Raw genomic sequence first — 26822 nt, 5'->3', positions numbered from 1 at the left:
GTGTGCTAAAATCCAGTTAAAAACGCTCTCTTGACTTCCATTTCAAACTTCCTTACTGAGATCATTCTAATTTGCCTTGAATCTATCATTTGAATGGTAAACAGTGTTAAATTTTCCAGTTACTTTGCTTTTATGCACTGTCCATAATCTCATCAGAGAATCTTTCCGATCTAGATTGTCTGATACTGTTTAGTCTATGAATACCTAATTATCATGTCCTTCAGTCTCCAGAATAACAGTCATAATGTCATAATATATGTAATTATATAAAAATATATGATATTATTAGTTACTACAAGTCATTGACTTCTCACCAAGTTCTAGCTTGTCTGACAGGGTCAGTTTAAGGAGCTTGCCCAACTGTTCCACATTAAGGCATTTTTAACTCTGCTAGCTTTAGTCTGGGCCTGAGTGGATGGCCTGTACCTTCTGGGGTCCGGAAATAAACGAGCAGCTATAGCGTCACATGCTGCTGGTAAGAACACCGGTCTTTGGCTTACCCACTTCACTCTGACCTTTGGGTCGTCATGCTTTATTGAAGAAAAGCAGCTGGAAAGTCAAAGCCTACATTTCCCGGTCTGCCTTATAGTTGGGATTTTCCGAGATGTCCATGTCACCCTAAGAAACATCCAAACCTGTAAATTTTTATGATCTTATTTGAGCCAAAACTGCCAACAATTGCTGGGAAGCAAAATCTCAACCGATTGAGAAAGTGCTCCAGAGAAGGGCAGTTTTGCACCTTATTTTATACACTACAATCAAAGGAGGGGGTGTCAAGGGGTTGCATGAAATTCATTGATGATAGATTAGGGAGGCAGGAGAAAGCAAAGTGGGGAAACGTCTGGGGTTGGATAAAAAGTAACACAAAGAGACAACTACTTCTTTTACCTTGGTGGGTAGAGGATAGTTAACAATTCACATTTACAGCACATAGAGATGGTGTGTGGGGAGCAAGGCAGCAATGAGGGGGTTCTAGGGTCTTGTGCTCGGGTGGGAGATTGTGCCTTGAGGGGTCAGGAAAAAGGGGATTACTCAGACATTCCAAAGGTACATTATTATAGATGCAAAAAGACCATAGGCAGGCTGGTTAGGGTAAAGATTCGACCTTGTCAAGGAAGATTAAAGTCTAGGACATGGCTGCCAACCAGGACTCGCTTTTAGTTGAGTTTTCATTTCAGAGCATCCTATGTGGTTGCTTTCAGTCTCTGAGTTTGTAAGGCCGCCGTGCTTGTCAGGCTTAGTATGTCCCCCTTTTTTCCACACTCATGTGCAAAATTTGGAAGTCAGAAGTGAGGTGCTTGTGCTTTTGTTATTGCTTTGGACAAACTTGGTCCTGGAGCATTTGGTTTTCTGCGTTAAGTGCAGCCGTTCTTAACTTCTGGGATGTTGAAGGGTGGGATGTGGGGCATCCGTTTTGCTGACATGAGTTTCAGTTAGGGCCATATGCTCCTGGAATGAGCAGCTGCATTTTCCTTATTCTCTGACTATCTGCTGGTAGAAATAGCATTCCCACATAAGTTCCTTGTTATATCTGGGAATCACTTCTGGAAGCTAAGATGAGGTCTCGCTCCTCCAGCTCTCTATGTGCTTGTTTTTCTGTATTTGCTACCTTTTTGATTAGATAAGCTGGCGAATCGTCACTGAACCCTAATATACTAGGAACACTAAAATATGCAGATGGTAATATTTCCTTCAATTTCCAGAAACATACCTTATATTTATTAAAATTCCTATCATGGAAGGTGATAGGAACATAAACTAGATTAAAAGATACTTGTGTGCAAAAATTTCTCATGGGTTTTATTTTATATTATTGTAAAGTTTAATTTTAATTGTTTATTTTTATCAATGCTACCCAATGGTTTAAAAAGTCAAAATTTTTGCTGGACTTATAACACAGTTGTAGTAACCTGTGTCTACCTTTCTGAACTCCAGATCCCTACTTCTCATAGATGTTCTAACAATTTCTTCTGGAATCTACTTTTTATTTCTAAATAGCCCACCTGTATTTCTAAATAGGATGCCTATGTTGCTATCTCTTGAGTTTTTAAAAACATGTCTCTTCTCCATTCTTTCCTCACCAATGAACACTTTCATGCATTTCTTTTTCTCATAATTTTCTAATATAGATATCAAATTTTTATTAGAAAGTCTTTTATGTTTACATTATTATGACTATGTGAGCATTATTTACAACTGAACTGTGTAGTTATGAGGCTCACATTTCCTTTCTCATAGATTAAAAAAAATATTCCCTTGAGGTAATAATGATCTTACTTTGCCTTTTGCTTAGTTTATATGCACCGCTTCGCTAATTTATCTGCAAATTCTCTGCCAGAGGTATACATTTTCCTCAAGATATTAAAACCTATCAGATCACTTTTTAATTTCTCTTTCTTTTTTGTTTCCCTTCTTCCTCCCCCAGGCATCCTTTTTTATGCCCTCAGGCCTTGTGCCCTGGTCTAGAGCTGTCACCTATCGCTCTCTCCTACGCCGGACCCCAGTTTCCTGGGCTGTACACTCCTTTTTCTTGGTTTGTTGCCTCCTTTGGTGGAACATTTTCTCCAGCTGTTTTTTGAGATAGACATATTGGTGATGGGGGAACCTTACATTTCTTTGTTCTATACTTTCATTTAGCTGGGTGCCAGATTCTAACCTCACATTTGGTCAGTGTCCCTCATGTTCGGTGTGATACCCCAGGCCTCAGCTGTGCCCGGTGCCCCCAAACTGGAGTTCTTCTAATTAACCTCTCTGTAGAGTAAAACTCTACTTCCCTTTTGGAGTCAGGGGCAGGTGTTTCTGTGCATCCTTGGAGTTGGGGGGAAGATATGCTTCTTCTATAGATTTTGAACCAGTTTTCTTTCCAGCCCCACCTGTACCCTCTCCTTCAGAGATGCCAGGTGTCTGCAGTTTCTGAGTCCTTCTGGGGCCCTGCAGTAGGTCCTGCTGCATTTTCCTGGTCTTCTGGGTGAGTATCCAGTCATCCATCTGCTTTGGCTTTTAAATTTCATCATTGCTATCCTGCTCTATTTGTTCTTATTGGTTTATGTCCTTTTAATCCCCTCACTTATTTTAAAGAGGTTTGGGGAGTGGGAAAGAGGTAAACATATGTTTATAATTGGGCATATTTAATTGGAAGTTCTTTGACCATTGTTTTTTTTTTATACATCATCTATTTTCAAGAGAATTGGACTGTAAACAACTGATTTATTCACACTCAAGGATTTCGGTCCTTTTTAACAAATCCAGACACTTAATAACATAGATGTAAAAACAGACCCGTTTCACAAAAATCAGTTAATTTCAAGAGAATGTTTTGAGTTACCTGAAACGTCCCATAATAAAGTATTCCCCTTGATTAGAACTCAGCTAAGACTAGCCTATGTCATATGAGCTTATTTGTCTTCTGTTCTTTTATTACATTCATAGTCTTTAGACAGCTGGCCTTATTTTCTCAGTCTCTTGATATTTATACTTTAGGTACTTATTAATTCACACAGATTTTATGGGACATTTCTATACTGAAATTAGTAATACTTTTGTTAAGCTCTCATCTAGGAAACATCTAGCTTAGAAGATGGTTTTCCTCTGGGCCACTACTTCAGGGATGCTGACTGGGTCTAAGAAGAAAAATATAACTCCTCAAAATGTGGTATCATTAAATGTAAGACAGTGGGATGCCAGGGTGTATAAGAGGGACTTGACTGACATCCCTACTCAAGAGGACAGCATTTATTTTTTTAATTGCCTGCAGTTTGTGTTTAACTTTGGAAATTTGTGGAAAATTAAAGAAGAGTGTAAAGAAGGAAACAAAATTCATCACTAATTCCATAATTCAGAGATAGCATGTTAATCGCATTCCTGTTTTTTATTTTACCTTAGTTGCATTAACATATAAATGTGCAAAGAAAACCCTCTATGATAGAAAATTTTAAACATACACACATAAAAGCTGCTAAGAGTATAATGGATCTCTGTGTATCCGTTACGTATCTTCAGCAACTTTTAGCATGTGGCCATTCATTCTTCACTTATTCCTTGCTCTACAATTCGTTCTCCATCTCTACTTTTAATGTGCTACAATCTTTTAAAACAAATCCAAAACATCTTGTAATTTCACCCATAAATAAACCAGAATTGATTTTTAAAATAGAAGGGGTTTTCTTTTGTTTTCAACATATCAACTTTATAAAAATGAAAACAGCAATTCTTTAATGTCATCTACTGTCATCAGAAATCAACCTTGTCAGAACTTGATCTTTGATTTCTAGGCTGCAGAACTGAGAGAAAATAAATCCCTGTTGCTTAAGCCACCGGTCTGATATTTTGTTATGGCAGCCAGAGCAGACTAACATACCCAGACACCTGGAAATTTTTATTAAAAAAATTGGTTTGTTTGTTTATTTAGCTTGATTCTCAGAGGCAGACAATATTAAGATATAATTTACATACCATGAAACTCATCCATTGTAAGTATAGCATTCAATGAGTTGTGCTAAATTTATACTCAACTTATTCATTTTGTGAAACCATCACCAAAATCCAGTTCTAGAACAAACAGATCATTTATTATTTTTAAAAGGTTATAGTAAATCTCAATGATGATGTTGAGTTTGATATAGCTATTAATAAATGTCAATTTGGGGTCATATGAGACCAGACTATAATATAAATGAGGGAAATTGTGGGGCACACATATTTATTGATGATTCACATTAATTGCTCACAAACTGACAGCTCTATTATAAAAACTAAGCTAGTATCATAAAATGAAGTGAGTCCAGACTTTTTAATGTTCTAAAACAGCTTATATAATATGGGGATAGTTTTTTCTTAAAAAAACAAAACAAGACAACTCATTGGAAAAATCAACTGTTCCCCAAACGTTTTCTTTTTTTCCCCTTCTAGTTGAGATTTCTGCATGAGCTTGGACTGACCTTGAAATTTACATTTTTCAAGAAAATCATTTAGTCAAGATTTTACAAGTAACTATTATAGAGTTGTACAAATATACTATAGTTTAAAAGAATTCTCCACAGTTATAATACCTCCTTTGTATTCCTAATTTTGTCTATTTGTGTACCTCTTTTATCATATTCACCAAAAATTAGTCTATTATTATTTTTCAAAGACTTTTGAATTTATTATTTTTCTTATTTTTCTGTTGTAATTTTTGAATTTAATCTTAGTTTTTTTTAAAAAAATCCTTTTATTAAACAATATATGACAGTAATAGATTTGCCTTTATGTGGCATTTGGGAAACACCTTGTAAGTTTTGCTATGGTGGGTTTTTATTTTTATGATTTACCAAGTGTCTATTTTTTAAGTTGTGGATTGTTTCTTAGTCTAATCCTTTTTAATTTTTAAACAAGAGAGCTTTAAACCTTTAATTTAAATGATGGTAGTTTAGAACAAGTAGATTTTATAAAATACATGAAGTGGTAAAAAAGTGTTGAAGACATTCTGAGAAAGATTTTCTAGATATGCTCAAGGATTTTGTGTATATATCTTTGTTGTGCATTATAAAATGTTCTGAAAAGGCAGGAAATGACTAAGAAAAGAAAGAACATTCATATTTTGCATAAATAAATACTATAACAGGGACATATGTTAAAATATTTTTTTTATGTTCTCAAATACACATTTTTAAATAAAAATATAAAATCACATATAATATTATGTACATATTTTATTTCAATACATAAATCTATATTTTCTTTTATAGAAATATTACTACATTAATATTTAATATATGATATAATTTGTTTAACCACATCTTTCCTAGTTAATATGTAGTTTGATTTAGGTATTTTGGTTTTATAAATAATAATACTGTGAATATCTTTGGGTGTGTATTTGTAACTTGTCCATTTTTTTTTTAGAATAAAAACGTGGATTATTGGATGTTAGGATAGTTGTTTTTTATTAATAATTATTTTTCATATTTACTTTTATGTAACTATAATTATTTAAATAATTTCAGTTTTAATTGAATTTAATGCTCAATGATAGCCCCATGCTTTACTTTTGTTTTTTATCAAGCCATGTGGTTTCTATATATTTTTATCTTCTTCTGTGTTACCTGCACATATGAATGAGTCCTTGGCTGATACAAGCCACTCAAAACTTTATAAATCACACTGTTGAGGTAAGGTATTTAATATTGCAGAGAACTCTGAAGCCAGAATCATTATATTCCATTGTTATAAACCTGTTTCTTCATGAATACTTATGGGGATTTATTTATTGTTGTAATACAAATTTTCTACAATGTGTCTTTTTATGGCTCTCTTTCTATTATTTTTATAATAAAAATAAATCCTTTAGAAAAATAAATTTGAAGACTTAAGCCTTCATTTCAGCTAGTAAAATTTTCTCTTATTATATTTTCAATTTTGACCTTTCTCTTTTGGTTCAAAGATATTCAATAATACCAATTAATCCATTTTATAAGATTTGGATTTTATTCTCTGGATTTTGTATTATTTATCCTCACTTTTATTTTTATCTTTTTAATATATATTTTTTTCATTTTTGAAAAAACCTTTAAATATTGACTGTCAGTTCATTAATTTAATACCTTTCTTGTCTTTCTTTTGCTAATAATTAAATTTTATTACAGTCTTCTATTTTAATTTAGCCTGTTTATTTCTAGCATCATTTAAATTTTAGCTTATTTCAATTCTATTTTTACATTTATTATATCATCTCCTTTTGAATTCTACTCCTAATTCAAAGATTTCTTATCTTCTGTAATCCTATTGAAAACACCTAGAAGTTTTCATTTTCTTTTATTGTAAGAATCTCTTGTGCCAAAGACTTTGCCATAAGCCCTCACGCTTGTTTGTTTTCTGCTTACTCATCCTGTTACAAGGTGTTTGCTGATACAGAGGGCCTGTGGCTGACTTCCTATCTGGTACATGGCTTATTGACTGTCACTAGAGTTACCCTGTTAGATTTCTAGTTGTGAAGCAGATTAACGTTCACAAGTTCTAGACTATATAAATGCTGCAGGTTAGCTGGATTGAGATGGTTCCATGCTATCCAAAATATCTGTTGTTTAATACTTTGAACCAAGTAAAAGCAAAACTAGAGTCCTCATATTTGACTAACAAGATTGTTATTTTCATTTCTGCCCTTACTTGTTTAAAGCTATATCTGCAAGCATACAGTATATCTATTGTCACCGCCACCTCTTCCTTCTCTTCCTACACACACCCCACACACACACACCCCATTTGTTTTTTGTGTTTTGGGAGTGTCCTTCTCCAAAGAAAGGAAGGTAATAATGAAGGCTGGGTTGGGGTATAGCATGCTTTTCCCCTGCAAAGGTTGTTTGTGTACCGGGAGGGACCCTCTGCCCGGGGTCTGGGTGGCACTGACCCTGTGTCTTTGATCTGCATGACATACAGGAAAGGAAGAAACAAAGCTCTTCCTATATTCTTTCATGTTGTCAACTTACTCTGTTTGAAGTGGCTGCTAATTATGTTTACAATTTATCTCCACAGTTCCTGCAGTCAATGGAATTTTCTGTTTCTGGTTGTAAGATGACTGTCATTTTTAGTTTTTGTTGTCCTCAGTTTTTGCCTTTCCTTTGCCTTCATGGGTATGTTAGCAAGCTGTTGGGACAGTCTACAGTCTGGACTGCTAGTCAAGTGCCAATTTTTGAAATATTTCCTTAGATTCCTTTTTTTTTTATTGTTGACACTATTAGCGATGTTCCTCATTCTCCCCGGCCCCCGCCTTTACCCACCTCCACCCGGCCCCCAGCCCCAAACCCCTGGCCATCACACACTGTTGTCTGTGTCCATGGATTATGAATATATATTCTTTGGCAAATCCCTTCACCTTCTTTCATCCAGTCCTCCCATCCCTTTCCCCTCTGCCCTTTGTCAGTCTGTTCCACATATCCATGCTTCTATTTTGTTGGTCAGTTTATTTTGTTCATTAGATTCCACATGTCAGTGAGATCATATAGCATTTGTCTTTCTCTGTCTGGCTTATTTGGCTAGCATAATAATCTCCAGGCCCATCCATGCTTTTACAAAAGGCAAGAGTTCCTTCTTTTTTACAGCCACACAGAATTCCATCAAGTAAATGTGCCGCAACTTTTTTATCCACTCCTCTACTGGTGAGCAGTTGGGCTATTTTCAGATCTTGGCTATTGTAAATAATGCTGCTATGAACAAAGGGCTACATATATTCTTTCTGATTGGTGTTTTGGAATTCTTAGGATATATTTCCAGAAGTGGGTTGCTGGATCATATGGCAGCTCCATTTTTAATTTTTTGAGGAAATTACATACTATTTTCCACAGTGGTTGCACCAGTCTGCATTCCCACCAACAGCGCACTAGGATTTTTTTTCTCCACACCCTCACCAGCACTTGTTGTTTGTTGATTTATTGATGGTAGCCATTCTGACAGGTGTGAGGTGATACTTCATTGTGGTTTTAATTTTCATCTCTCTGATGATTAGTGATGATAAACATTTTTTCATATGTCTATTGGCCATCTGTATATCCTCTTTGGAGAAGTGTCTCTTCAGGTTCTTTGCCATTTTTTAATTGGATTGTTTTTTAATATTGAGTTTTATAAGTTCTTTATAATTTTTGGAAATTACCCCTAATCAGATATATCATTGGCAAATATGTTTCCCCATGCAGTGGGTTCCCTTTTCATTTAATTGATGGTTTTCTTTGCTGTGCAGAAGCTTTTTAGTTTGATGTAGTCCCATTTGTTTATTTTTCCTTTATTTACCTTGCCCTAGGAAATATATCAGTAAAAATATTGCTCCAAGAAATGTCTGAGATTTTGATGCGTATTTTCTTCTAGGATTTTTATGGTTTCACGACTTACAGTTAAGTCTTTAATCCATTTTGAGTTTATTCTTGTGTATAGTGGAAGTTGGTGGTCTAGTTTCATTTTTTTGCATGTACCTGTCCAATTTTCCCAACACTATTTGTTGAAGAGACTATCTTTACTCCATTGTATGCTCTTGGCTCCTTTGTCAAATATTAATTGACCATAGCAATGTGGGTTGATTTCTGGGCTCTCTGTTTTGTTCCATTGATCTATATGCCTCTTCTTATGCCAGTAGGCTGTTTTGATTACAATGGCTCTGTAGTATAGTTTGATATCCAGTATTGTGATATCTCCAACTTTGTTCTTCTTTCTCAAGATTGCTGACGCTATTTGGGGTCTTTTTTGGTTCCATATAAATTTTTGGAATATTTATTCTAGATCTGTGAAATATGCCATTGGTATTTTAATAGGAATTGCATTGAATATATAGATTGCTTTGGGTAGTATGGACATTTCATGATGTTAGTTCTTTCAATCCCTGAATACAGTATATGCTTCCATGTGTTTGTATCTTCCTCAGTTTCTTTCTTCAATGTCCTATAGTTTTTGAATACAGATCTTTTACCTCCTTGGTTAAATTTATTCCTAGGTACCTTTTTGTTGTTGTTGTTTCAATAATAAATGGGATTGTTTTCTTAGTTTCTCTTTCTAATAGTGCAATATGGGTATATAAAAATGCCACCAATTTCTGAATATTAATTTTGTACCCTGCTACTTTGCTGCATTCACTTACTAGATCTAGTAGTTTTTTGATGGAGTCTTTAGGCAAAAGAGATTTAATGTCACTCAAAATTGTATTCGGCAGGAAACAAGGTATTTTAATAGATGTTTATCAGCTACCTGCTTATACATGTCTTGAAATTCTAAGCCTGTATTATCTCTGCTGTGACATATGATAAGCATTTGGTCTTAGCCAAGTATTCATTGAGATACTCACTGTGATAAAGTGTTGCTTCTATAAGAAAAGTTTAGCTCTGTAGAGTTCCAGTAGGAAATGGAATAGTTGATGATGTCTTCATGTGAGACTACAAATAGTTATTATTTGGTAGATTCCTTCTCTGAATTTGTATAGAAGAACTGAGCACATGTGGAAGGAATATGCTACATGGGAACTATATCAGTTATTTATTGTTGCATAACAAGCTACCCTATTAGTAGCTTTAAGCAACAATGATTTATTGAGCTCAGAATTCTATAAGTTGGCAGTTTGGGTTAGGGTCAGCTGGTAGTTCTTTTTGTCGCTATGGAAATTATTCATTCATCTGTAGTCAGATGTTTACTGGTCAACTGGGAGTTGGCCAGCCTAATATGACCTCACTCTTGTGTCCAACAGATGGTTCACTGTCAAGTTGGGCAATGGAGTCACTTGCCTCTTGCCATCAAGCAGGCTTATTCACATGGAAATGAGGAGAGTTTCAGGCTAAAGGAAGAAAGTGTGCAAGACCCTCTGAGACTGAGACTAGGAGCTGGCAAAACATTGCTTCTGTGGCATTTTATTAGCCAAAGCAACAGATAGGATGGAGAAACCTATGCCTCTTAGTGAGAGTTACTGTTAATTTACATTACAAAGGGACAGGGATATAGAGAGGAGTGGAGATTGTGGCTATTTTTGCAAGTTATCAAAGGATTATATCTAATATGGAGGTAGCTTGATAAACTAGTAAGTGTATTAGTCTCTAATGGCTGCTGAAACAAATTACCACAAACTTAAAAATAACACACATTTACTTTTTTATAGTTCTTGAAACCAGATATCCAAAATCAGTTTCATTGGATGAATCAAGGTGTTAATAGGGCTACATTCCCTCTGGAGGTTCCAGGGGAAAATTAGTTCCTTATCTCTTCCAGTGGTGGCTGCTGGCATTCCTTGGTTTGTGGCTGCATCACTCCAGTCTCTCTTTCCATGTTCACATTACCTTTTCCTCTTCCAAGGTCAGATCTCCTCTTGCCTCTCATAAGGATACATGTGATTACATTTAGGTCCACCTGGTTAATTCAGGATTTCTTCACCTCAAGATCTGTAACTTAATTACATGTGCAAGTCATTTTTTTTTTTTTTGCTATATAAGATAACATTTTCAGGTTCCAGGGGTCAGAATATGTATATCCTTTGGAGCACCACAGTAAGGAGTGTATCTGTGAGATAGGTACACTCATCTAGCATCACATATTTTTTCCTAGGTCAAAAAACCAAATGGTAAATAAAATTAATTTAATTCATATTTAAGAAAATGTCATATTTGTCACTTGCAAATCTGGCACCTGTAGAATATGGATCTTCTTTCAGTTTAAGAGAGAGAATACAGTTGTTCCTCTGTATCAGCAGGTTTCACATCTGTGGATTCAACAAAACACAAGTCAAAACTATTCAAAAAAAACTGTTAAGTTGTTGCTGATGTGAACTATGTAGTTAGGCCCTCGATGGTTGAATCTGTACTAACCATATACAGATTTTTTGGGGTCATTATTCCCTAAACGATATGGTATAGCAATAATTTACATAGCATTTATGTTGGTATTATAAGTAATTTTAAGATGATTTAAAGTATATAGGAGGGTGTGCATAAGTTATATGTAAATACTGCAGTGTTTTATATAAGGAACCTGTGCATCCCTGGATTTCGGTATCTGTGGGGAAGTCCTGGAAGCAATCTCCTGTGGGTACTGAGGGACAGCCACTTATATTTCACATATTCAACATTAATTTATTCCACAAATTTACTGAGTACACAGAGAGCCAGGCACTGGTGTGCTAATCTAGGTTCTGGAATACACCAGTGACCAAGAGTTTACATTTTAAGTTGTGCTGTCCAATATGGTAGCCATTAGACACATAAAGGTACTGAACACTTGAAATGTGATTGAGTACCTGAAACATGGCTTATTTAAATTTCAGTGTGCTGCCAGTGTGAACTTGGCAAGTTAGTCACTTCTTTGCCTCAGTTTTCTCAATTGTAAAATGGGAATGGTAGTAATTATACTAATCTTTGTAAAGATTAAATGAGATAATGCTTGTATACACATTCTAAGTGATGTGTACTGGCTATGGCTAGTCTTGATTCCATATCAAATTATCGAGTCAGAGAGATAGGTATATATTGCTTGAATTACTTATAGAAATGCCTTGATAGAAATATAATTAAATATGCTCCTAATTTCATCAGTGGTTGCTCTAAGGTCATATGTATGATATTTCTGCTTTTTCTATTAAACCATCTTTGCCTACTAGATTATTAAACATTACTTATGTAGGATCCCAGGTAAAAAAATTTCCTCTGAAAGTTTAATACAAAGAAATAAGGATAATAAGGATACATACTAATCCTGATGAAAGATAAAAAAGTGGAAAAGAGAAAGACCCTCATTGCTTTCTTCCTTTTATATATATATTAGCTGATAGAATTCTCATAGTCAGATTTCTACTTTATTTGAGTTAGTGTAGGATTATGGAATTTATGATATAATTACTTTCCATAGTCTAAATATATTGCTATAGACCTTCTTTCATTATTTAAAAGGTTTATGACATGTGTATTTCATTAAGTCATTTTAAAAAGTTTGTTAACTTATGCACAATATAAAAAACATTGCTTCTATGAGAAAATACACTACTAAGTTTTACAAAACCAAGTTATAAAAGAATTTTTGGAACATAGCCCATTTATAAGTTCAGGAATTCCTCATATATTTAGGGGTAGTCTAAAATATCTAATTAAATGTTCTCCTTATAAAACATGTTTTTTAAAAGGAGGAGTAAACTTTAGAACCCTTCTATTTGGATGATACAAGTTAAACTTCAAAACAAAGAAGCTATGTAAGTACATCTTTGTACAAAAATATACCTGAATAGATGTTTCTCCAAAGAAGATATATGAAAAGCCAATGGGTACATGAAAAGATGCTCAACCTCACTGGGCGTTAGACAAATGTAAATTAAAACCACAATGATATATCACCTCATGGCTGTTAGAATGGCCATCATCAAAGAATAAGTGATAACAAACGCTGGCATGGATGTGGAGAAAAGGGAACCCTTGTGCACACAGACACACAAAAACCCACACTCACGTATACATTCATAGAATGGAACATTATTTAGCCATGAAAAATGAAGAAATCCTACTATTTGTGACCACATGGATGGACCTTAAAGGCATTATGCTAAGTGAACTAAGTCAGATAGAAAAAAGGTAAATACTTTATGATATCACTTACATGCAAAATTTAAACAAAACAAAAAAACTCCCAAACTCATAGAAAAAGACATCAAACTTGCGGTTCACCAGAAGCCTGGAGTAGGGGAAGGGGGAGTTGGAGGAAGATGGTCAAAAGGTACAAACTTCCTGTTGAAAGGTAAATAAGTAATAGGAATGTGATGCCCAGCATGACGACTATAGCTGACGCTGCTACATGATGTATTGGAAAGTTGTTAGAGAGTAAATCTTAAGAATTGTCCTCATAGGAGGAGATGTTTTTCTTTATTCTTTATTTTTCTTTTCCTTTTACTGTATCTCTATGAGAAGATGGATATTAGTTTAACCTATCGTGGTAGTCATTTTACAATATATGTAAATCAACCCATCATGCTGTATGCCTTAAACTTGTACAGTTTTCTATAATGTATTTTGTATAATCTATAATGTATGTCAATTATTCTCAATAAAACTGAAAAAAATAGTAAAAATAATTTGTTGAACATTAAAGGAAGCTACATGACATTTTTTAAAATTTAAGGACATCTTTCTCAGAATTATCCATTCATCCATTCAATCGATGCTTGTCAAAGGCCTATTTTGTACTAGAGCTGTAAATATAGAGATTAACTTAGGAGTCTATGAGATGAGGCAGGAGCACAGTTCTGGAGCCAGATGATGAAGGGCCTTGTGCAACAGATATGCCATGGAGTTAAAATTTCATTCTGAAGGCAATAGAAAGCCATTGAAGCATTTTAGGCACAGAAGCGACTTGATTAGATTCAGTGTTCAGAATGGCTTTTGACAGCTGTTTAAGAGATAAATTAATGATGGTGATAGGGAAATGAGGGCAGGTGAAGAGGTGGGACTGTACATCCATGGACCAAATAAGGAGCTTTTCCCTAACAACCAGGAGAAATAGTTTGAGAGTGGCAGTGAGCATGGGAAAAATATAAGAAACACCTAGAAAGTAGAATTGAGAGAAGTTTCAGAAATGTCTAGAATAACTAAAGTTTCCAACTTTGGCAATGCAATAGATAATCTTGGTATTCATGGGGACAGGCAGTAAGTGATATGAAGGTTGGTGGGATTAGCACATTGCAGTTGGTTTGGGTCATGTTGAAACTGTGATGCCTGTGGGACAACTGAATTGTTAGTGATTTATTGACGTGAAGCTCAGGAACAGAGACAAAGATTTGAGAGACATTAAATCATTGACAGTCATTGAAAGCATAGGTACAGATAAAATTTTCTAAAAGAATGTGTAAATAGAAAATGTTGACAATGGAATTTTAGGGAATAATGACATTGAAGAGGGAGAATGGTATGGAGGGAGGGGATTTAAGTGAGATGAGTAACTAAGGAAAATCCGGGGACCTTCAAAGGAGTTTTAAGGAAGGAGTAGTTTATTATGTCAGATGCCAAGAGAGCTCAAGTAAGATGAGGAATAAAAAGAATACTTTGAAATCTGAAATTGATATATGGTATCAGAAACTAGCAGGAACAGGTTTAGCAGAAGGGGGTGTGTGGAAACCAAGTCACAGTATGAAAAATGAATGAGGGATGAAGTACTGGAGACAATGAGTTTAGACTTGGGGTTCTGGAGGGAAGGAAAGATAAGGGTAGTCATAGGGGGACACAGGAGGCAGGGTTGTTTTAACATTGGGGCTGACGACTATAATTTTATGTTGGTAAATCTGCACATGAAGAGAGGATATTTGATGACAAAAAGGCCTGATGTGGGAGGGGAACGGGGTCTCAGCACAGGGGGCAGGAGCAGTACCTTTACATTTTAATTCTGTTGAAACTACTCAGCTCCACAACAATAGGGTAACATATGAGTGTCCTTCATCAATTCGTAATCTTCATTTATAACCAATGGGAATTTCAAGAAATGATGAATTTTCACTACATTCTCAGAAAGAATAATATCTATAGTCACCACCCTCATTAAGTCTCCAGGGTCCCATTTCTCCTCCACTCATTCTTCAGATTTTATGACTCATTAGGACCTGTTCTCCATTAATTCAACCAAAATTATGCTTAATGTCAGGAATACGATGATGACCAAGATGCCGTGCTGGCTTTTGAGACCCTCTGGTTGCACATTCCTACCTAGGAGTTTCCCTTTGGGCCCCTGGGATTGCTGCTGGTGACAATGACGCAATGGTAACCTACTGGCGGTAATACCATGATCCTTGTTCCATTTATCCGGTTAGTATGGTTGTGACAAAATAAAGTGTCAACTTTTTCTTTGCACATCCTTTTAGTAGAATTTCTCAAAAGATTCTTTTAGAATTCCTCTTATGAAAATAAAAAAACGAAGTAGTATTATTAATGCATAGACCAACTTTTCACTTGGAAAGTGCTTTCAAGGATGTCATGTTTTTAATAAATTTATTATTATTATTATTTTTACTATTAACAGAGTGTCTGGAGGACAAGAATCTTCTCTAATACTTTCCTTTAAAGATATGCTGTACTGGAAAATGCAGTGTTTAGGATTCAGGATATGTGGGGTCAATTAGTATTCAGCCATGTAACTTACTATCTGAGAGACCTTGAACTCCTTATTTAACAGCATCTAGGAAATGAAGGTAACACCTGTCCCTACCACCTCTTATGTTTTTTTTTTTTTTTAAACAATCCAATTAATGAGAAAGTTTTTTAAAACTTACAAGTGCTGTGCAGATGGTTTGGGAGGGACCCTGAATCCTAATGTACTTTGGTGCCATTCTCAAGATTATTATTTAGAAAATAAATATATATCAAATTGTAGGAGTTAGGAATTCTGGTTGATTTGGGGAGCAGAATAGAAGCTGTAGAGAAAGGAAGTCAGGAAGGCAGGCCTCCTTGTAGCAAAGTAGCAGTTACAATAGGTCCACGGTCAGGTGAGAAGGAATCATCCCCAAGAGATGGATCTCTTAAGAAACTAAACACCTTTCCTATCCAGGTTACCCTTGCAGTGGGCATTAATGATTGACTCTACATGTAGAATGATCCGAGTTATACATCAGTCTGTAATTAAAGTTTTCTTTTACCCTCTCTTCACTTCTATGACTTATATTGCTCAACTTTCCCTTCTTTACATTTTTGGGCCCAGAACTTGGCAATAACATCAGTAGCTTCTGTATTTTGAAAGAGCCTAAATCCTGGATATTAAGTCACTGAGCATTAACTTTTTGTAAGCATCTGGCAGGACATACCCACGTAGATGCTTAATGAACAGTAGCAGCGTTTGCCTGGAGCTCCGTGAGCCCATAGAAAAGCTTTCAGGGCGCAGACCTATCAGGTAACCTGTATTTTAATCAATTTATCTTCACCAATTTTATTTCCACTTTCGTACAGCCTCATCTCTTTTCATATCACTGATGCAAGAAAATATAAATAGTAACAAAGAAAATAAAAATTCCCCGCAAAACCCTGTTTCTATGGAATTAAATGAAGATTATGCATGAATATGTTATGACTTGCTGCCTGTCTTCCCTCAGACATGCCTGATTTTTTATGCCTTGCCTAGTTCCATGGCTCATGTAATTAATACTCACTAAGCAGCTACGGCCCTTAGATGGCTGTGTGCTTTATCTTCCTGAGGTCTAAAGTCAGGTTCACCTCAGCAAGTGTTGTGTTATGTTCAGCAGAGAGTGGGGCTCTTTTGAATGTCTTATCTCATGTGAGGAGGTATCGCAGGAATGGTTAAGAGCAAAGACTCAGGAATCTCACTGAGCAGGATCCAGATGCAAACTCTGCTTTATTCTAACCTCTGATCTGGGCAAATCACTTCAACCCTTGCAGCCTCAATTTCTTCACCTATAAAATGAGGATTGCTTGAACTTCATTGCTGTAGGATCAAATGAGTAAATAAAGGCAAATAGCTTAGCAGAGCGCCTTCCACAGAGTAATCCCAGGTAATCACTACCCACTATCATTGATGATTCAGGGCGAGGTGGTACAAAACTCATATGACTTTTTCAGAATATAGTGAAATTTTGTCTCTAAGTTAAATCCCTTGTTAAGTTAAATTAAATGGGGGATAACTTTGCTCCCATCCCAATTCCCTCACCCCTGGAATATCTGGAGAATGTCTGGAGAAACTTTTGGTTGTCCCAGCTCATGGGGGTGAGGTGGGGAGGCTGCTACTGGCATCTAATGGGTAGAGGTAATGGGTTGTTTTGTTTCTAAATATTCCACAATGCACAAGCAACCCCCACCCCACACCTCTCAGAGAGGAATTACCTGGTTCAAAATGTCAGTAGTGCTGAGGTTGAGAAACCCTGAAGTAAATGGAAAGGAATCCTTCCATAGATGAGTCATGAATATATCCAAATCGAGAAACCAGTCTATCAACAACTAGTTGCTGCCCTTCTGTTCCAGGTCTAATATCATCACCTTCCAGCTATGGAGCTCTTTAGTTTATGTAGCATCTTCACATATATTAAACTATTAATCCTGACAAAAATCTTAAAAAACCAGGCTGGACTGCATGAACCATTACCCCCTCCCCTTTCTTTTCTTTCTTTTGTAAGTGTGGAGAGAGGTTGACTTTCTCACAAAAACACAAATGGTAATTAAACCCAGATGTTCCGAGTCCCAAATACAGTGCTTCCTCTACTCTCATAGGCCCAGCATTGCATTTCTGTGGGAATGCAGGAGACATTTTAGACATGGTTCCTCCCCTAAGATTCTTGCTCAATTGCTAGGAGATTTACATATGAACACTTATTTATACCTATTGGGGCTACAGTAGAGGCACATTCCCTCTCCCATCCCCGCCCTTTCAGTGTTGGAGAGTATTGCAAGGCAGCTAACTGGAAACCAGAGTGTTTTCTTTCCTCCTAATCTCAGAGGGCTCTTTTGCAACATAAGTGTAGTAACTTGTCTGCAAAACAAGGGTGCTACCCTTCTTTACAATCTGTACTTTCATAGCATATGCCGTCATGTTCCTTTCCCCCCACCAGTCCTCCTACAGAGCCCAGATGGTGCCTGGCCTGCTCCTGCAAACTTCTGATTGCCTCTCTTTCTTTTTCATGCCCGTCCTCTTCTGAGAACCGAGGGTGAGGAGCTGAGGTTTACTGATGACAGCATGTCTATCTCGACGCCTGGGTGTTACAATCTTCCAAAATGCAACCAGTTTTGACATGTTGGCTTTGCTCTTCTCAGCTCAGAGGCTATCAGTATGTCAGCACCTGCAGATTATTTCATGAAGTTTTGGGAAGTGCTGAATTCAGATTTTATAAAAGTTACAGAAATTTATTTTAGAAAAATAATAGACATGCAATGCCTAGTCACTGACTAGCTGCCGGATACCTCTAAAGAACAATGTACCTTCTTCCTCTCTTTGCACACGCTGTGTTCATGTTGTCAAATTAGCTTGAGATTGTTTTGACAAATGAGTAAATCTGATTCTAGCTAACACTCAGTCATGAAGAAGTTTTAATACCTAAACCATTAAAAAAACAACCCAACACCAGGTAATAATCCTTACCACAGAGGAAATAAACAACTCATGATTAATTTCATGCATATTTACTATCTAAAAGTTACCGTAAAACTTTTAGAAATCCTTCTTCCTGAGTTCTTTGCTGATAATGATAAAACCTGCCCTGGCATTTCTTACTCAAAGATGTGTAACCATTACCAATGCAAACGTTAGTAAATATCATATCAGTACACAACACTTCAACAAATAATACAAAGTTGGAAACTATTTGTACCCCCAAAAGGAGATTTCTGTTTGTTTGCTCCCATGTTTATTGTACTTTGAAAAATATACCATAATGAAAGCCATTGAAAGTTCATTAGTGCTTCACAGATAAATGACTTGGAAAGATATGGCTGGCTTTCTTCCTGCCTAAGGACATGCAGAGAAGTGAAGTGAAAAACACAATCCTTCTTGATTTATTTTTACGTGGGTGGCTTTGGGGGTTACTCGAAACTTATGTGCTCCATAAAAGACAGAACTGAAAATGTACAAGATGCAACTCAAGCAGAAACTACCAACTAGAAATATTTTCCAGAATCTGCCCCTGCCCCTCATGGTGGGTGGTGAAGTCACCCTCAGAGCTGATCACATCGGGACACGCTAACTTACGGCAGTGCAGGAAGGATGCATGTGCTGCTTTTGTCTGAGTGGCCCTTCCTTATGTCATTGCCCTGCTCAGGCCTCTCCTAGAGCTTCCCGTAGCTTTCAAGACTTTAATTCCTAACAGAGATATTTCCGGACCTGGTCTCTGACTAGTTCTCCGGTCTCATCTGACACCATCAAAGCAGGCAGGTGTGCGCAGGGACCTGCCAGCAGCTGATTCATCACATATTTGCGGGGTGCCTACCCTGACCCAGGGTAGTGCTCGGCCGAGCTTGCCGCTCACTGGCAGAACATGAAGAAGGAAGCAGGGGATGGGGGGCAGCGGCCCTGGCCAGGGCTGAGACCGGTTTTGGAGGCTTTCTGTGTCCGTGTAAGGAACTCGAACTTCATTTCATCGGTGAGAGGGAGTTCCTGAAATACTTTAAACTAATTTTATACACTGAATCGCTTTGGCAGGACTTAGTGTTTATGGTGGTAAAAAGGCCACCGTTTAGCACTTAGCGTTTGTTTTAAAAAACGGCATTCCAACATAAAGTAATAAAATAATTTTCCTTTGTGACCTCTTTTTGGGTGTCAATTTATTCACTGAACAATGTGTATTGAGAAGAGCCGGGCACAGCGACATGTGCTCATGATACACGATACATGAGCACATGATACATGAGAACAACCATTCTGCTCCCCTCCCCGTGAGCATGCCGTCGAATGGCCAGGAGATATATAGAAAACTGACATGGGTGTGCAAACAAGGCCCCGAAATAGAAACTATGAGCCTAACAAGGAGAAATCACACTCTTGATAAGCTGCTGGGGAAAGCCTGACCGGGGAGGTGATACATAGCTGGGTCTCAAGAGACAAGTACCACCTGGGGACAGGAACCAGGCGGGGGGAACACACGGCTGTGGAGCTGAGACACCCGTGCGGCTGGATTCTTTGGTGTGAGGAGGGGGCGAGCATGAAATGAAGCTGCCGAGGCCAGAGCCAAAGCATGCAGCAAGCTGGCAGGTCTGCCAGAAAGTTTAGACACTGTTCGCATTTTCTCTCAGGCTGCAGTGTCTTTTCAACGTGGTTAAGTAGGTATTTTTTACATGAATAATCCAATATATATATGGGTACTAAATCTTAAAAATATTTAAAATAGATTGATTATATTGATTGATTAAAGTTGATTGATATTAAAATACATTGATTATAATGAATCATTCTGTGAAAAAGAACCTAAAGTGTTTTTTAAATAAGCGATTTTGTCTTTGCGCTCGTTGGACAAAAAACTAAAACAACCCCCCTCACCACCACCATTTTAATTATTCTTCTAGGAAAAATTTACTAACATCTTAACCTACGGGCTAATCATTGGTTGTGAAGATTATAAAAGGGGATGTGACTTCCAGAAGGGAATTTCTGAGAAGGCTTTGGTTAAGTAATCTGAAAATTATATCTTCCTCCTGGGAGCTAGTGATCAATTTTACCCTTCAGCGTATGTCATACTTAACAGAGAAAACAGTTCCCTGGCCTGTATCCGAAGTCAGGGAGGCTGATATCATTTACAGCACAGCCTCTTAGGTAAGGTTTCATTCCCGTTGGTGCAGAAAGATGTTAGGTCTCATGAGGCAGCCTGGACCATTGTGATTTGGACCATGGTAGGGTTCTAAATACTGGTTGTGGATAGACTGTAAATTTCAAAGAGTGACTTGAGAAAAATCCGTACAAATCTTATTTCATTAAATACCACCCCTCCACCTTATTAAAAATATTGGTTGCCTTTTCTATTAACTGGAAAACACAATGTAATGATTCTAATATTAAATAGTAATTGGAGCAAGAGCTAAGGTTGTTTAAAAGCTAAAAAGCTGCTAAGACAAATTAAAAACTCATTTACCTACATCTGGAGTATATTTATTATGGAGTGAAAAAGAGCAATGACTTCAGCTTATCACTAAGAGCTGAATAAAAATTACCTGCCATCAGGTTTAGAGCTGTGTTAGTGTTCAGCTAAATTTATAACTGAGCCATTAAATCATAGGAAAAATGATAACATCTTCGAGGTTCTTTTATTCCAAACTTTCTCCCAGGATTTTTTTATTTCTCTTTGTTACAAAAAATGATCCTATACTGAGAAAACTTGTTCCATTGTCATTTCCCTGTTAATGAGATTCTGGTTTAACAATATAGTAAAATTATAATAAAGAGCGGCATTATTACAAGCTATCCTGTATGTGAGTCATATAATATGTTGAGTAGATCCCTACAAAGCCATACTTATTTAATTATAATGAGGCCAACTCCTTGAAGAACACATGTTTGTGTCTCATATAACTAATTAATGAAGACTGAAATAATTGATGGTGAATGTAACAGAAGTATACCAGTAGATACTGAAGTTTATCTCCTTTTTCACCATTGGTTCTTTATCTGTGGTACTAATATTAATTGAGTAATTTGACAAAACAATAGCTTTGTTTGCTTTCTATCCAAATGATACACCATTCTATGGAACCCACTGTGTGAGTGAGATTAAACACCCGAAAATAAAATGCGAATGGTGGATTACTGTAGAAAATTAAAATTAATATCAAAGAATCATTTTAAAATAATTTTCCTAAGTTTCCAGATCATAGTTGTCTGTTTTCATGGTAAGAAGGTGGTCGAAAATTCCAAGCTCAGTTTATTCATATTTAAATAATTGGAGCTTTCACTTTCATTAAACATGATACATAAGGGCTGCACTGATTGATCCTTCCAGAAGTGAAACAATCTTCATTTCCATGATTTGACATCAAAATAAATTCTAAAACCTCCCTTCTGCAGCAACACAATAACATCAGTTGATTAACCAAGCCTGTAAGTATCTAAGTACAGTGTTGGATGAATGGGTTTTTAATAAAATTGAGTATAGGAGATAAAGAAAAAAATAAAAAATATATATAAAGAATGAAGAGTTTCATGAGTTATGGACCACCTAGAGTAAATAATAAATCTGCGTTCGTTGAGAGGCAAAGGAGAACAAGATCCCTTAGCTACAAAGAAATTTTATATGAATGACATTACAGTTTATGTTTTGCAGAGCAGTGAGAGATAAATGAAGCCAGTACCAGCATCTAGATTCCACATGGAACTGTACACTGGTCAAAGGTTTCTTAATGAAATGAGCATTTACCCTGCATGTTTAAAATTTTTCCCTTTCAATCCAATCTTGGGATTTCTTTCCAAATACTTAGCTAATTGAGTTCAAAACACTTTTAGGCAAAGATACAACTGGAATAATCTAAGCATCTTTCCTCAAATAGTTACATATAATGTCAAGGTCTTATATCTTTTAATTGTTATGTGTTAGCTTGTGCTTTCCAAATTTGCCCAATCCTTTGGAAAAATCTTAATGGATTTATATAGATATTTTCCCCCAAAGTTCTTCTGCAGTCCTTCGTAGTGTGCCACTTTGTTGGGAAGTAATAGGAATTTCCTTTTTTTTTTTTTTTTTTTCATTTTGAGCTACTGTGTGTTTTTCATTTTGAGTTAAATGGAACAGACTGTAGATGATATCAGCCTTCTGGTCTTCCTTCTCTTTTTTGATGGCTGAAGAGAGCTACATGAGTTTCTATATCTTCCTTTTGCTTACAGTACAAAGATAATGGATTATCTTTTCCAAAGTGTTTGAAGTCCACTGTTCAAAAGTGGCTGAGAAAAGGTGTCAAGAAAGTTGCATCTCAGTCACTCATTGAAATACACGTAATTGCATCAATACTGACTTCGGTGAAAGAGAGACCTAAATTTATCTCTTAAATTCTTACTAGAGTGGCCGTGGTCCTGGGGAAGACAGCTGCTGCTAAATCCTCAGTGTTCAAACAGAAATATTTTAATAGTAGTTATTAGGTAGATATGAAAAACTCGAATGGTACATAGTTCTCACAAGGAAACTAGTTTGTAAGCAATGCAGATTTTAAACTTAAAATTTCAAATTTTAATAAAAAAATTTAATAGGAAAATTGCAAAGTCACAAAGTATGTAATTTTTCATCTTAGTGAAAAGGTAAAAAACCACACAAGAAACAAAGCAACACTAAAAAGTTGACCTTTCTACGTACTTCACAATCTGAAACTTAGATAACAAGCTTCACAAACTTTTGATTCTTTGTTGTTCTCAAATAAACCCCAACTTAATTACAAGGTCATTAACAAATTCCCACATTCATGTTGACTATGAATTATATAAGATTTCTAGAACTAAACAAAGTGAACACAAGTGCTGTGTACGTGTCATGGTGCCTGTTAATTTTTTTTTTTTTCCAGATCAGTTTACATAGTGTAACTATAGCTTTGTTTTATCTACCTTTAAACTCAATTCACCCAACAGTAAAGGATCTGAACTGGTAACACAGTCTAGATAACAGATAAGATAGTGTCACGTGGTACAAATGGATGCTTCATTCTCTTTTTTTAAAGAAACCTCTTCAGGCAGGCACTTGACTCAAAGACATTTTTGCACACCACAGCCTAAGGCACAGTTCATAACCCACTGATGACAAAAATAAATTATTTCAAGCTGAGAAATATTTTCTCCTATAGGATAAAGACAATTTTATTCGTGGACAAAATGCCCTATGGAGGGGATCTTAGAGTCACATCACCCATTATCATAATCATCAAATGCATACAACATCCAGGTTCATTTAATGGAAGATGGGACCACACGGACATCTGTTACAGTGTCGTGGTAAGAAGAGAATGCTTTGTGTCTTCAGTCCAAGTACTTTAGAAGCATTAAGCTTCTCAGGGCCTTTGTGAACTAGGTAAGCAATTTTCTATGCTCTGCTTTCACTTTGTGCCTCAGTAGATCTAAGGTAAGGTTCATGCTGCTGGTTATCGTTGAGTATGTAATGATCATTCTGAACTTAAAATGTCTAAGTTTCTTCAGAAGGGACCGTATCTAATGCTGTGTTTTACATGATGTCTTAATGAGGAAAAAGACCTCGTTGCTTCATCATATCACTTTCATTGTGTCTTAAAGTGACCTCATTCACAAAGCAAATGCTCAGCAAAGGCAGCTTTTAGCGCGCAGGTCCCTGAGGATGGTTTGCAGGTGCTCCGGTGGCCTGCTGCTGAAAGGGGGGGAGAGGAAGCACTTTTAACACAATAGGTCAACTCGGGTGGCTTCGCCTTGCACCCTCTTTATAGCTGCCTGTCTCTGGGGTTACGACCTAGGGAGGAGCTGGGAACTGGCAAGGACCAATGGACAGTAGACACAATGGTTTTGTAACTGTATGTTGGGCGGGGGTCAGCTACATGAAGTGACGATGTTTCGGGGCAGCAGAAGAAGCCTTTCTTTAGATGAATAAATATCTGGTAATGGTTTTGAGCTCAAAGGGAGAGTTGGATACACAGGCTTAGTGTAAGTTTGTGCGATATTGTGTAAGTCAGAGATGCTGAGCCAATTTGGCTTCGTGGCAAACATCTGGTTAACTACCTTATTTTATGACTTGAATGAGTCGACTTGACATTTCTGCATATTTATACATATAGTATAACTGTTAGCTAAATGAAAATTTGATTCCATTGGAATATTTGTAGATATTAACTTGACACCTCTGCAAAAATCACTATTGCTGAATTATACTTTACGGCTGCCTTATTGCCTTTCACAGAGGCCTGACCCAGAGGCCAGGCAGATAGCATCACTTCTCTTTTTGCTGTAAAACTGCTTTTAAGACTGATATTGTTGATTATGGTTTTTTCCCCCATAAATCCAATACATTACATTTATTTTAAAGTTTGCTACCAGAAACAAATGTTTTGAATCAAGAATTATGCAGCCCATACTATTTGCTTTGTTGCCTTGGCTCTCAGGAAGATCAAAGATAAATAATGATAATGATGATACAGTCTTTACATAATGAAGTAATTTGTTCTACCACTTAAGTAAAAGTAGTCAAACCAGGCACAGCCTAATATTTGGGTCATGCAAGCTATTGTGCTCACTTATGTGCTCACTTACATTTTGACTGTACCACCCATTGCTGGTAAGACAAAATTTCTTTTTATTCTGGGAAATTGGCTGGCAAATCTTTTGGCACTAGTATGATTAACCCTTACTTGAAGTAAAATGTAATGACAAAAATGAAATTATAGTCCCCTTATCATTAATAGAAGGCAGCACAGTATACACTAGTGAAAAGACCCTGGATTCAGAATTAGACTGACTTGGATTTGAATTATAGTTTCCCCACTTTTTATTTGTATGGTTTGGGGTATATTGCTATTATTTTTGAGTTTCAGTATTTTATTTGTGGAATATGTGAGGCTCTTAAAATGGTGCCTACCACATAATAAATGTTCAATAAATATTGACTACTATTATTCTTAATAATGATAATTATTGATTAAAGCTTAGACTAGACAATACTGGTTAAGACTTGAAAGTCAGTGTTTCTAGATGATTCTGTAAGAAATGCAAAAGAAACATTAATGAAATAATGAATATTTTCTATTTGAATGTAGGGTTTTAAAAATATTCCATTTGTATATTTAAACATTATATTAAAAGATGTAATAATAGTTTTCTTTTACTTGTGTAATATGGAAGTCTAAAATATGTGTAGGATTTTACTCAAAGTCTAATAATATTTTTATTTAAGAATGATAAAACTATCATCAGTGTTTTAAGAGGACAAAATCTCATTAATTAAAATTGACAAAAGTCAAACAATTAATGAGCTATAATTAAAGAGTATCCTAAGCTTTCATAGTCCCCCCAAATCCAGAAACTACAGTATTGATTTTTAGAGTTTACATGTCTGTCATGTAGCCGCACCCACCAATTTACAATTATGTTGCCTTCTAATGGCTTTCCTGTAACTTGTTAGTTTGAAACTCAGAATGAATTTTCTTACAGAAAATATATTATAAATGCTGGCTTGTTTTCAGTTTAGTCCTTCTTTTCTTTTTCTTTTTCAATATGTTTTTATTGATTGCAGAGAGAGGAAGGGAGAGGGAGAGAGGTGTAGAAACATCAATGATGAGAGAGTCATTGATCAGCTGCCTCCTGCATGCCCCCTGCTGGGGATCGAGCCCTAAACCCGGGCATGTGCCCTGACTGGGAATCGAGCCGCGATCTCCTGGATCTTAGGTCGATGCTCAATCTCTGAGCCACGCCAGCCGGGCAGTCCTTCTTTTCAAATCTGATTTAATCCATAAAAATAAAGCTAAAGTTTTATGTTTTCAATAAAAGGCAGAAAGTAATCCTCTAGAAACACCTTTTATTCTAAAGCTAGTAAATATATTTAAGCCTACATAATATTTAGATAACACTTTAATTAAATATTTTCCTAGTGTGCAACTTATAATTAAGAAAGATCGAAAAGAAATAATAATGAAATTTATTTGGAATGAATTTAATTTGATGTGGACAAAAAGGCCAAGGGGAACTTTGGTGCAGATCTCAATTTTGGGCCTTTCAGTGGCTTTTGAAGTTCAATTCAATAAATATATTTTTCAGCTGGACCTGCCCTGTTGAGACCATGCTGCATATTTCAATGAAGGGTAAACAAAACCTTATTTCTGTACTTATATACCACTAAGATCAGGTCCAACTGCATATCACAGAAATCCAATATTATGACCTCAGGGAAGTATATTTCCCTCTCATTAATAACATAGTCTAGGGGCTAGTGAAGGGCTTCCGCTTCT

This window comes from Miniopterus schreibersii, assembly GCF_964146895.1.
Source record: "Miniopterus schreibersii genome assembly, chromosome: 2".
NCBI lineage: Eukaryota > Metazoa > Chordata > Mammalia > Chiroptera > Miniopteridae > Miniopterus > Miniopterus schreibersii.
This window is presented reverse-complemented; position numbering follows the sequence as displayed.